We start from the raw sequence: 12,506 nt of genomic DNA on the forward strand, positions 1-12,506 counted from the left end.
ACATAGCAGTCCTTGACCTCCATGGCATCCACATATTCATACAATAATTTTGCATAAGCATTTGACCTAAAGTCACCTTGGGACTCATCTACGTGTAACCTGCGAGCTTCTGCAGCTAATAACGCTTTCTCTTGTGTGTTTTCCCCTTTCCCACCCGCAACGGTGGGTGTAAGCGCCTCTACAGATTTCACATCCATTACCTTTGCCTCTTCCTCACGTCCCTTTACATAGGAGACTGTTACTACTAAAGCTATTAATATTATCACTCCTACTATTAGTGTACCTATTATACATTTCGCTCTGCGGTTCTGGGTACCAGCCTCCATTTCGTCAGATAGTGTGGCTCTCTCGTAACTCTGCACAAAGTTCCTTTCTTTCTTTCTTTCTTTTACAGTCTCTTTACTCCTTTTGTCTTGAGAACCACGCAACTGGAAGCTGACAACCTTTTCCGCCAAAGTTCCTTTTAGTTCAATATAGACAACCCTAGCCCTTCTCCATCCACTAAGGGAAAGTCCCTAAGATTCTCTGCTTCCTAGGCGCTAGGTAATCTTCTTTTCTTCACGCTTATTTACAAAGTCTTTTAAGCATCCACTATCAGGCGCTCGCCTGCAGCTTCGACAGCAAAATTCAATATTTCCAGACGAAGATTGTGCTCTTCTGCGGCTGATATCTTTGTACCAAAATCAGGGAATTGCAATTCTGTGAGAAACATGTCCTTTATCTTGCTGAGGCGGGGAGGACGGGGAAGCATGAATGTCAGTGACCCTTCTTGTTCGACACCGGGCACTAACAATCTTATCTCCACTGTCACGATGGGCTCAGAACTGGACACCACCACCGCTCTGATCCTCCCTGTCACTGGTTTCGAAGCCATCTGTCACCAGATATGTCCACTCAGGGGTGGAGTATCTTCTGTTAGGCACCCGCACTCTTCTTGACCTCCTCAACTCCGGTGCTTCAGCGCCCTGAGCACCGTCTTCTGGGTCTGAGTCTTCTGATATCGGAGGAAGGGTTCTCTCCAGAGTTGACCTTAGGCTAGAGCTCCTTCTCTGCGGCCAATCAGCTTCTCCGCGTACCCTTCTACTCCGTCTTCTTCTCGTTGGTTCACGCTCTCTGTCAGACCTGTCAGTGTCTGACTCGTACTCCCAGCTACTTTCCCCTTCAGTAGCGTCGTCTGTCTCGCTGTTGTACTGACCGTCCTCAGCTTGGTCAGACTCGTTCCCTGCTTCCGCTGGCACCTCTACAGCTTGGCTAGCCCCCTCTATGGCTTCTCGGTCCGCTGCTGGACGTCTATCCGAGAGAGGAGCTGTTTCTATCAGAGGTGCTGGAACTCTCCGCGTGTGCGACGCGTGGATCCAATTGGGCAGGCCTCCCACTTTCACGGCTGTGTTTGTGGTCAGGATGATCTGGAAAGGCCCACGCCAACGAACATCCAAGCAGCTGCTTCTCACGTGCTTCTTCACCAGGACCCAGTCCCCAGGAAGCAAGTCATGACAAGGGTCCTGGCACGATGGTACCTCGGCAGCCTGCACCTGAAGGGACACAGAATGAATGGCGTCAGACAGCCCCTTACAATAGTCCAGGATCATATCATCTGTGATGCTAATCAATGCAGCAGTTGGGACAGAAGGTAACCTCATTGCTCTTCCCATCAGTACCTCATGAGGAGACAAACCAGTTCTCCTATCCGGGGTACTACGGAGGCTCATAAGGACCAATGGCAGCGCATCAGGCCAACTCAAGGATGTTGATGAACACACCTTCGCAATTCTGGCCTTGATGGTGCCATTTATTTGCTCCACAATTCCTGAAGCCTCTGGTCGATAACTGCAATGCAGTTTTTGGTCTATATTCAAAGCTGCACAAATCATTTTCACAAGCGAGCTGTTGAAATGCGTTCCCCTATCTGATTCCAAAGAGGCCGGCACCCCGAAGCGCGGGATAAGCTCCCTGAGCAATATCTTAGCTACTGTGAGGGTGTCGCACCTGCGTGTAGGATATGCCTCAACCCATCTGGAGAAAACGCAAACAACCACCAGGATATAACGGAGGCGGCTGCACCTTGGCATTTCAATGAAATCTATCTGCATTCGGTTGAATGGACCTCCTGACCTCCCTATGTGGCTCAGTGCAACTGGTGTCTTCTTCCCTACATTCAACTGCTGGCACGTCACACAACGCTGGCACACTGCTTCGGCTGCTACTCTGAACTTGGGGTTGTACCAGGTCTGTCTAAACACTCTCAGCATAGCATCTCTTCCTAAGTGGACAGGACCATGTATTTGTCGGGCCATTGGGCTCACCATCTCATTGGGCAACACTGCTCTGCCATCTGCTGAAACCCAGAAATGGGCCTCCCCCACTACACATCCTGCCTTTTGCCATGTTTCTTTTTCACAGTCAGGAGCATTTTCTTGCATCTCCTTCAGTTCGTCCCAAGTATCAACAGTTTCCAATATCATAGCTAATTCAGTCCTTACATTTATTCCACCCACTTCCACCTCAGTGAAAGAGTACCCTGTTTCCGCGCAATACCGTGCGACTTCGTCGGCATATCTATTGCCTTGTGACACGAAGTCCATATTTCTGGTATGTGCGGTGCATTTCACAACTGCGATACCTGCTGGACATTGCAATGCCTCTAACAACAGGCGCACAAACTCTCCATTGCGAATGGGAGAGCCTGAAGAGGTCATGAAACCTCTTTGAGACCACAACTGCCCGTAATCATGAACTACCCCGTAACCATATTGACTGTCAGTGTATATGGTGACTCGGATTTGATTGCTTGCCAGGCAGGCACGCGTCAGGGCAATAATCTCGGCTACCTGAGCGGAGTGTACTCCTTCCAGGCATCCAGCTTCCACTACTCCAGTGATTGTACAAACAGCGTAAGCTGCTCTTAACTGCCCAACTTCGTCTCTTACACATGAGCCATCGACAAAGAAAATTTCATCTGGGTCAGTCAGTGGCTCATCTACGATGTCGGGTCTTGGTTTGGTGCATAGTTCAGTCACATCGAGGCAGTCATGGTCTGTACATTCATCATCACCCTCAATATCGTTTGGAAGTGGCATCAAGGTAGCAGGATTTAAAACAGAGCATCTCCTGAGGGTCACGTTCTCTGCAGCAAGAATAACTTGCTCATAGCGCGTGAGCCTGCTATTCGTCAGATGCTGGGTTTTGGTCCTGGTCATCAACAATTCAACAGAGTGGGGCACATGCACCTCTAACGGGTGCCCCATTACAATATTCTCACACCTCTCGATGCTGACACCTGTTGCGGCAACGGATTTGAGACATCCGGGCAACGCTGCGGCTACTGGGTCTAAAGTAGCCGAGAAATACGCGACTGGTCTACGGGCATTCCCATGGATTTGGACTAACACAGACAGCGCGCATCCCTCTCTCTCACAGCAATAGAGCAAGAATGGTTTATCGTAATCTGGCATTCCCAGAGCCGGAGCACGACACAAGTCCTCTCTCAGCTGCAGGAACGCCATCAAACAGTCTTTGTCCCATGGTACCGGATCACTCACCTCCTTGTGCGTCAGTTTTTGTAAGGGCTTTGCTTTCAGTGAAAAGTTTGCGATCCACTGTCGGCAATATCCCACCATTCCTAGAAACATCCTGACTTCTCTCTGCGTTTTAGGCGCATTCATCTTCATGATGGCCTCTATCCTGTCTGGTGACACCTTCCGTTTCCCCTTCTCAATTCTGTGTCCCAAGTACTGTACCTCTGTCAGGCAGTACTGCAACTTTCCCGGGGACACCTTATGCCCATTTTCGGCTAGATGGTTTAACAAAGCAATAGAGTCTTCCCTGCAAGCTTCCTCTGTCTCTGACGCCACAAGGAGGTCGTCTATGTACTGGACCAGAACTGACCTCTGGGGCAGTACTAGACTTTCAAGATTCCTCTTCAGGAGCTGGTTGAAGATCGATGGGCTCTCTGTATACCCCTGAGGAATACGACACCATGTTAGGACGCGACCTTCCAGCTTAAATGCGAAAAGAAAATGGCTTTCTTCGTCCAAAGGGATCGAAAAGAAAGCCTGGCAAAGATCAATTACAGTGAACCATTCTGCTTGGAACGGTATCTGAAACAGTATCACTGATGGATTTGGTACCACTGGACAACACGAAACGACTATGTTATTAATCTTTCTGAGGTCCTGCACTATCCGGAATTTCCCATTTGGTTTCTGCAGACCCATAATCGGGGAGTTACATGGACTACCCACGATTTCCTTCAGTATTCCCTGCTTAATCATGGACTCAATCACGGGTTGTATGCCTGCAATCGTTTCTGGGGTCAATTTGTACTGAGGGGTTCTTGGGAACTCAGCATGTGGTTTCACTACAATTTTCACTGGGTCTACTCCTTTCACCAACCCAATCTCTTCCCCAGTGAAATCCCATACTTCTGGAGCAACGGTCTCTCTCAGATCCCAGGGGAGCTCGTCTACTGTCAAAGTGGGATATAGTTCCACACATATTCTGGAATTGGCGACTTTAAAGTCAGCATCATCATCATTAGTCAATACCTCCACGCCCTGTGGTGTGCAATATATGGTGCAATTTAATTTGCACAAAAGGTCTCTCCCTAGCAGACATACAGGACTAGAATCGCAAACCACAAACTGGTGCTCATCACTGTACTTCCCTATTTTCACCTGTACGGGTTCCGTCAGAGGACTGGTCATTCTCCTGTTAGCGACCCCCACCACTTGTATGGTCTCTCCAGACATGGGCAGGCCTGGCACTGCGGCTGACCTGATCGTGGATCTGGTGGCTCCTGTGTCCACGAGAAAGGTCGTGGGGAACCCTGCCACTTCGGCCTCAACGTAGGGTCCCCTCTGATCTACCTCCAGAGCTGCCCCGAGGGTGCAGTCATCCCTTTCTACCCTCTGTCCAGTTAGTGGGTCCACATAATAACATTCCTCTCCCCCGACAAACAGTGGCATCTGTCTATAGGTCTTACCCATAGTCCCTAATCTGGGTGGCTGTGGGAACTGAGCTCGGGGAGGTGGCCCCCCCCCTTTGAGCACCTTTCCCTGGTACTGCGTTACCCCTCCCGCAGGCGCACTCTGGGTCGCTTCCTCTTCTACCTCTTCGTCTCCTATCTCAACATTATAGGGACACTCGCGTTTCCAATGTCCCACCACGTTACACTGGTGGCACCTAGTTGTTTTCTTTAAGGCAGTTATATCTATCCTGGGTCTAAAGGTGGAGTTCTCCCCATTGTCCTTGTTCTGACTGTACTGTTTCTTTCCTCCAGTACCTGTTCCCGGTTGCTGTTGCTGCTGTCCCCCCTTCCCTGCTGCCTGCATCTGTACCACCATCAGTTTCTCCTTTAGTTTCTTAGCCTTGGAGTCTATCTCATCACAGCAGTACCTGGCATACCTCAGTATTTCGTCTAGGGGTTTATTTTGCCAACAGATCAAGTGTTGCTGTATCATTAAACTAATATCCGGTCTCAGACCCAAGACGAATTTGGACATAAACTGCCCTATGTCCTTTGGATCCATTACATCCAGACCGCTATACTGTTTGAACGCCTTCAGCAATCTCTCATAGTATTCGTGAACTGTCTCTTTGGGTTCCTGTCTGGTTCGGTCAATTTTTACCCAATCTATGTCTTGCATTGGCACTTTATCTTTCAGCCAAGTCATTACTCTCTCGAACTTTGCCATCACACTCTCGGACGGCCCATTAGTCTTAGCATCTCTCTCGGGCTCTATGGTGGGCCACTCAGCGCTAACCTTGCATGCGGTCCACAAGTCTCCTGGCACTACTATGTCAAACAGCGTGTTCAAATCTATCCATAAGACCTTTGAGATTTTTACGAATCTCTCAACTTGCTTATACCACTCCACTGGGTTTTCCCGCAATTTGGGGAAAGAGGTGGTAAAAGCAGCTAAATCCCCCCTACTCCAAGGGACGTGGACATAGGTCCCATTTGCGACTTCCCTCAAAGGGTATGTCTCTACTCCCTGCTGTCCTCCTGGAGTCATCATAAGTGTGCTTCTCCTGACGGTCCCTCTCTTGGACCACCTCTCTTCCCACTTATCTAGGGCCCTCCATGTCCTTATTCCAGTGATCAGTTCCCTTATGTGTGTTTTCAATCCGATGGTTCGCCTCTCATCTAGGTCTCGGTCTGTGTAATGTAGCCTGTGGTTGCCCTGTAAGGCTTTGGTTCTTGACAGGTCTACCATGTACTTGCCTGCTAGTTCCACTAATTTCTCATGGGTTGCTCTCGCCTTTCGAGTTACGTCCTTTGCCATGAACAGAATTTCACCCTGCTCATACATGTCTATTCTTTCTAATGGCAGGGTACCATCTACCATGTCATCCAGATCTGACTTTAAGCTGGAGACATCGAGCCTTTTGGCTATTATTTCTGCTCGTAATATCTCCTTCGAGGGAGGTTCACAGGTGTCTCTCCCATCCCAACTCCGGGCCCTTCGTTTGGGTTCGGGAGAGTTGGGGAGTGCTCTCTCTTGTTCCCATCTCTCCAGATCCCATGCTCGGCCATCCGATCTTGGAAGGTGATGGAACACAGGCCTGTTACCCCCTACCTTACTCTGTCCGTTCTCTCATCTTTTCTCACAGTAGGACTCCCTGTTATTCTCCCTTCGGTCCCCATCCCCTCTTGGCCTTGTATCACTCAGTATCTGATACGATCCTTCTTGGTTTCCCATATTCCCTGGGCTGCGCTCATGTCCGTCATCACAGGGACTATGGTGCGGCCTTTCGCAACTCCCACTCTGCTCTCTATTGTCTGGCACGCAGTGGATACACTTAAAGCTGTCTCTGTACTCCCGAGCCCTTCTGTCTTCATCACTACGTATCGGGCGAGACACCCCTCCGTTTTCCAGGTCTGATCTACCTCCACTCCGAGCCCAATGGGTGCCTCTCCTACTGTCTTTCTCCCTCCCGTCCCACTCCGGACTGCTCTCTTCAGCCCCGCAGTGAGTCCGGGCTCTGCTGTCCTGCCTATCCCTTTCAGCTTCCGCAGTTATGATGTTCTTGTGAGCCTCTACTGCCTCATCCCACTTCTTCATGTACTCATTTAACTCCTGAAAGGATTTCCGTCCTGGTCCCCTCATATCCTCTGGGTATCTAATGTCCCCCAGATCCCCTGCCGTGGGTACTGGGGTGCTCCAATCTCTTGGTATCGGCAACTGGCTTGAGGAGTTGATCGTATCATTCCTCCTTGCCATCTCTGCTCTTTCTCTGTCCCTCCGTACTCGTTCCTCCCCTCTAGCCCTGTCTGGATCATATACCGATACTATAGGACCTATGGTAACCGGTACTTGTAGGGCATCAGGTAACGCGTAGGATGTGGCACACTCCATTTCTGGCGCTCTTTGCACCACAAACCTCCCGACCACCTGTTGCACTTGGCTAGGCTGGGACAGTTCTTTCTTTGCAGCAGGATCCCATTCGGAACTGGGAAGCGGCCCATGCTCTCCCGCATTGCCCCCCCCCTTCTCGGCATCCCCTCCTGCTCTGTTATACGGAGGCGGCCTGTCTGTCAATAATCTGTTTATCAGGCTATCCTCTGTCTCGCTCTCGTCATCCTCTTCTAGGGGGCTTTTATTTCCGGGCATCTCTAACACTGGATACAATTTGTTTACTTCCATGTTATGCGCCCTCCATCTTTTAGCATCCTCATCCCACTTGGCATCCTGCACTGCTCTTACCGAGCGTTTCACTCTCTCCTGCCGTCTGTTCATGTTCTTTTCATGCGCTGCCCTAATCCATGCATTGAGGGCTTCAAACTGTGTTGGTCTAGGCAAGGGTCTCGTAGAGGTCATAATTGCTTTTAATCTGTGTAGCACCTCTAATCTATACGTCCCGTACTTCGGGAACGTGAGTTCCTCATTTCCATCTGTCATCTTACTCCACTCTGAGATCCACAGAATCGTGTGCAGCCCAACATTTACCCCCATGTAATGAGCTGGCGTACCCTCCGGCGGGGCTTCTTCCCCTTCATACGATCCCCTACGTTCCCTTTTAAACAGCGCTTTTAACCATTTAAAACACTTCATAATTATGCGCAAGATTTCCAGCTTAAATACTCTGTTTACTTCCTGATGACAATCCACCAATCCTAGCGCGGCTTTGCTAGCTGGCCTATCGCAGCGCGGTCTTTCACCGGCCGGCCAATCCCAGCGCGGCACCTTCTGACGTCACTAGTCTCCGCTTCGCAGCAGCACCCCTCCTTTCTCAACTCTCCTCGCGGTCATGCATGCGTCCCATTCATACTCCGAAAAATGACTACTTCCGACCAAGCGGTCACTTCCCTCGACTGTACGTCCACAGTCTATCTGTAATTATCAACACAACTGACGAGATGTCTGTCGTCACCCTGATAGGTTCTTTACGCACACAGTAACTTCCGACCAGCGTCTGTTACTCGCGCACTCACTCCCCCTATCTGGTCCTTCGGGTGGTCACTGGTACCTCATGACCCCCTTCACCCTGGTTAACAATTACTTCTGGGTGTCCGATACACCCGAACCACTTAAGCTCTCCTTGAGCCTAAGATTTCCACCGGTTGCGCGCGCTCACAACCTGTTCCACAGTCTCTCTACAGTCATTCAACTCCGCCAAACATTACAACATAGATACAATACAAAACACCGCAATCTTAACACGCATGACCCTTTATACTCACTCTCGACCGATACTGCTGCTTTTCTGTCTCACGTCATCCGGTCCTTCTTCCGCGGGTGGTTCCTCCGATCCTCGGTCTCTAGGGGGCTTGGGGTAATCTAACCTGGCCTAGATCACCTTCCTCAAGAAGGCAACCATCCTCTATAGCTACCAACTGGAAGGGTTGAGATTTTGATCAATACCTTATCACTATCGATCTAAAACCCCGGTCTGGCCGACTGAATCTTTATTGCCTGTCATTGAGGAAAGAAAGTGCATCTCTTACCAAGTTAGTTCCCCCAGTAAAGGACTCTGCTTCAAAGGATCACAAACAACTTCTAGCTTTCAAAGATTTATTATAAGTTGCAGGTACAAGCATCTCAAGATGAGATTCACCAGATACACGGGCCCAACTACGTACACGTGTTCTCTGAAAGCCCTCAGACGAACAACGGAAACTATCAATACCAGTTCTAAAAACAATAGTGCCGTTAGCATAGACACATATTGAAATCTGTCACTCATTTACAGGCGGAAGGAAAATACAGGTTAGGCTTTCCCTACCCTGCTCTAGATGGTATCCCTACTTAACCAGGTCTCAATCTATCAAAGGTGTCAGCAGTGAATGACTCCCAAGGGAAGCCACTCACTCTCGAACTCTTGGTGAAAACCTATAGTTCTCCAATCATGGCCCCTCTCTGCCTACCCATCCGCTCTCTAAAGGGTCCTCAGGCGTCTGCTCTAACTCCACCCAGGGGTGCTATCCCTAATACAAAAATACAACAACATTTAGGACGCCCCTCGTGAGACGCCCCTCACGTGGTGTAACTTCTGGCTTTTTCCATGATGAGGCCTTGTGGTTAGAGTCGACCTTGCTTCTCAGACTCGTCTCCGGCCCGCTGATACCCCTTAAACATTCCGGAACCCTCCTCCATGTCTGGTCCATTTCTTGAACAAGCTTCTATTCATTATATTAATAATTGAATACCCCCTTTTCTCTTCCAGACAGACATCTGCAGCCTAATCCCAATTCTCATGGTTTTCCAACCGCATTGCAACATTCTTCGACCCAAACTAATACGTATAAATCAACATTTAAAGCTTTCCAGCTCTACCATATTTTATAGCATTCAACTTCTTCTTTAATTATTAGCATGTTAGTACTCATATTCTACTGATTTCGGTAAACACATCTATAAATCAAAAAGCCTACTCATTAATACTAAACATTAGTGCAATCCAAATTGTGCATTTTAATCACCTTCCCCCTCCCGCCTTGCTCTGGCCCTGAGGCCTACCACATTTCAACGTTTCCATATGCCATCTTACATTCTAGCAGCTACACAACATGGATTCAGGAATAATCACGCTTAATAAAATTGTATTACTTCACACATTTCTGTATTAGTTCCACTTCTATTTAAACTTCTATATTAGCTACACGTTTCAAAATACAACTTTGAATACTATCAGCACTCATGGCATTTCTCTTCATGATTTGTGCTTACTACGTGTAAGTGTGATGTATTTCTACATTTTGGTCAGTTGCGCTCTCTCACTTGTACTATTCCTCACAAGAAAAGCACCTCGTGGCCACTCATCTTTTACAATGGCGCTATATGGTCTGCCATTCACAACCAATGAGTCCAAGGTGAGAATGCTGCTTTATGCCACACTGCTAAAGTATAATACACACAGTATTGTGTTCCGTTTGCCACTGTAGGCGGTGATATGTAGAATTTCTCTGCAGCCTTCCTTGGCCCCCTTTCAAGTTTTTCTTCCCCGAATGTCCTCTCCAAAATATGGAGCTTGAACTATTTTCTGATATACCTCCACGAAATATGTGCCTCGTCTTAAAAATGCTAGCTGCCGGTTACTTAGACCTAACGAAAAAAAAGTCCAGGTTTTAACCCAGTTTTAGCCTAACTTCGGCTGCCCCTGAAATGGCGCTTTCTTTTGCACTGCTACCGTCAGGTTGTTGTAAATGAATGCAGTGTAAGAATATGTTGGTCTGTCCCAGCATTTAAACAAATAATTTAAATACCACTCTTTATCTCTTTTATAGCGTTACTATCCCAATGCAGGGTGTCAGAGGCTTTATGTAACATACACATTATACACTGACAATAAATTATGTTAGTGTGGAAATCAATGTACAAGATGTGTTACATAAGACAGTGAGGGTTACAATGTGTAGGAGTCACATGCCTTTCATAGCTCATTTTGCTATATTAGAAGGATGACAATTATGAACTGCAAGTAACAAAGGGACGTTAGTCAAAAGCAGTAACCCACTTACCTATCTATCTACATAAAAGAACAATCTGTCATCTGCATGTTACATGATATGCTTTGCAGGAGACATATTAACCTTCTATACTACTTTGATTCAAATCAGGAACTAGACAAAACACAGATCTCCTCAGCAAAAGCTTCAACCGCCAGGGTAATCTTACCATCATTATTATAAGCTGAGAATTACTGGCCGCACAAAGATCTCTGCAGCTGGTGCCTAAACCCCAGGAGATATTTTCAAATGCAGACTTTGCAACCAGTTAAGCAGAACAGATCTATTACCATGTTTCTCCTTATTGCTAACTTCTTTGTACCCTTAATAATAATGGTGTTGCCCCGTGTCTCTTAGAACCTGGGTATATAACGATAAAAAGCGACAGTGAGTTCTGTTGGGACACGCAATGGCTTCACGTAAAATATGGTGTTTAGGTAATCTTATGCACAAAGACCAATAATTGATCTGTGGGAGAGTTAAAACAAATTATTAGTTGAGGCCAAGATTTTGAATCAGGGTTGTGCCACTTTCTTGGTACAACCTTGATGCAAAATCTCATTTGTTAAATCTCAGAATGAGCTCAAAGGTCATCCTGATAGACTTGCTACATATTTGAGTGAGGTCTTAGTATCTGATGTCTTCTTCTTGTGATGCCACTTCCAGTACTGTGATGCCACTTGCAATGTCATGCGACCTTCAGCGTTCATTGCTCCCCGCTGCGCAGCTCCACCTGGTAGATGCTGCCCCCTCTGCGCTCCAGTCCTCAAGTTCAAGGCCCTCCTCCACCCACAGGATCCGGCCTATGCCTCATCCCTGGTGGTCTAGTAGTGAGTTCTGTCTCTGCCTTTCTCTGCTTTCCTGTCTTTTCATTTTTCTGTATTTTTCTTTATTCTGTGCCTTTTTCTTTGCCCCTTTCTGTGCCAATTTGTGCCTCTTCGGTTCCCGCCCCTTCCGCTGCTCAGCCCCTGTGGCGTGCCCACTTCCAGCGCCATTTCCCGTCTCCCAGCTGACCAGCCCCTCCCACTTCCCTACCACTACTTAATGGTGGCCACTGCGCTGTGAAGGAGCGAACTCGCTGACCTTCAGCGTCTGTCAGGAGTGACCCGTGTAGGTAAGAGTGATGGGGCGGTGGGGCGGATTTCAACAGAATGAATATTCCCCTGTGGTTGTCTGTCCAATCCCCCCCCCCCAACTTGGCCCCACTGCTCTTACCTGCATGGGCTGCTCCTGGCGTCCATTGCTCCCCCGCCGTGCAGCTCCTCCTGGTAGCTGTTGCCTCCTCTGAGCTCCAGTCCTAAAGTTCGAGGCCCTCCTCCGCCCGCAGGCTCCCGTCTGCTCCTCATCCCTGGTGGTCCAGTGGTGAGTTCTGTCGCTGCTTTTCTCTGCTTTCCTGTCTTTTCATTTTTCTATATTTCTCTGTATTTCTCTTCATTCTGTGCCTTTTTCTTTGCCTTTTTCCATGCCATTCTGTGCCTCTTCATTTCCCACCCCTGCTGCTGATCCGCCCCTGCGGCCCTGCCTCCTTCCAGCACTGCTACCTACCTCCCAGCTGACC

This window comes from Lissotriton vulgaris, chromosome 9 (genome assembly GCF_964263255.1).
Source record: "Lissotriton vulgaris chromosome 9, aLisVul1.2, whole genome shotgun sequence".
In the NCBI taxonomy this organism is placed as follows: Eukaryota; Metazoa; Chordata; class Amphibia; order Caudata; family Salamandridae; genus Lissotriton; species Lissotriton vulgaris.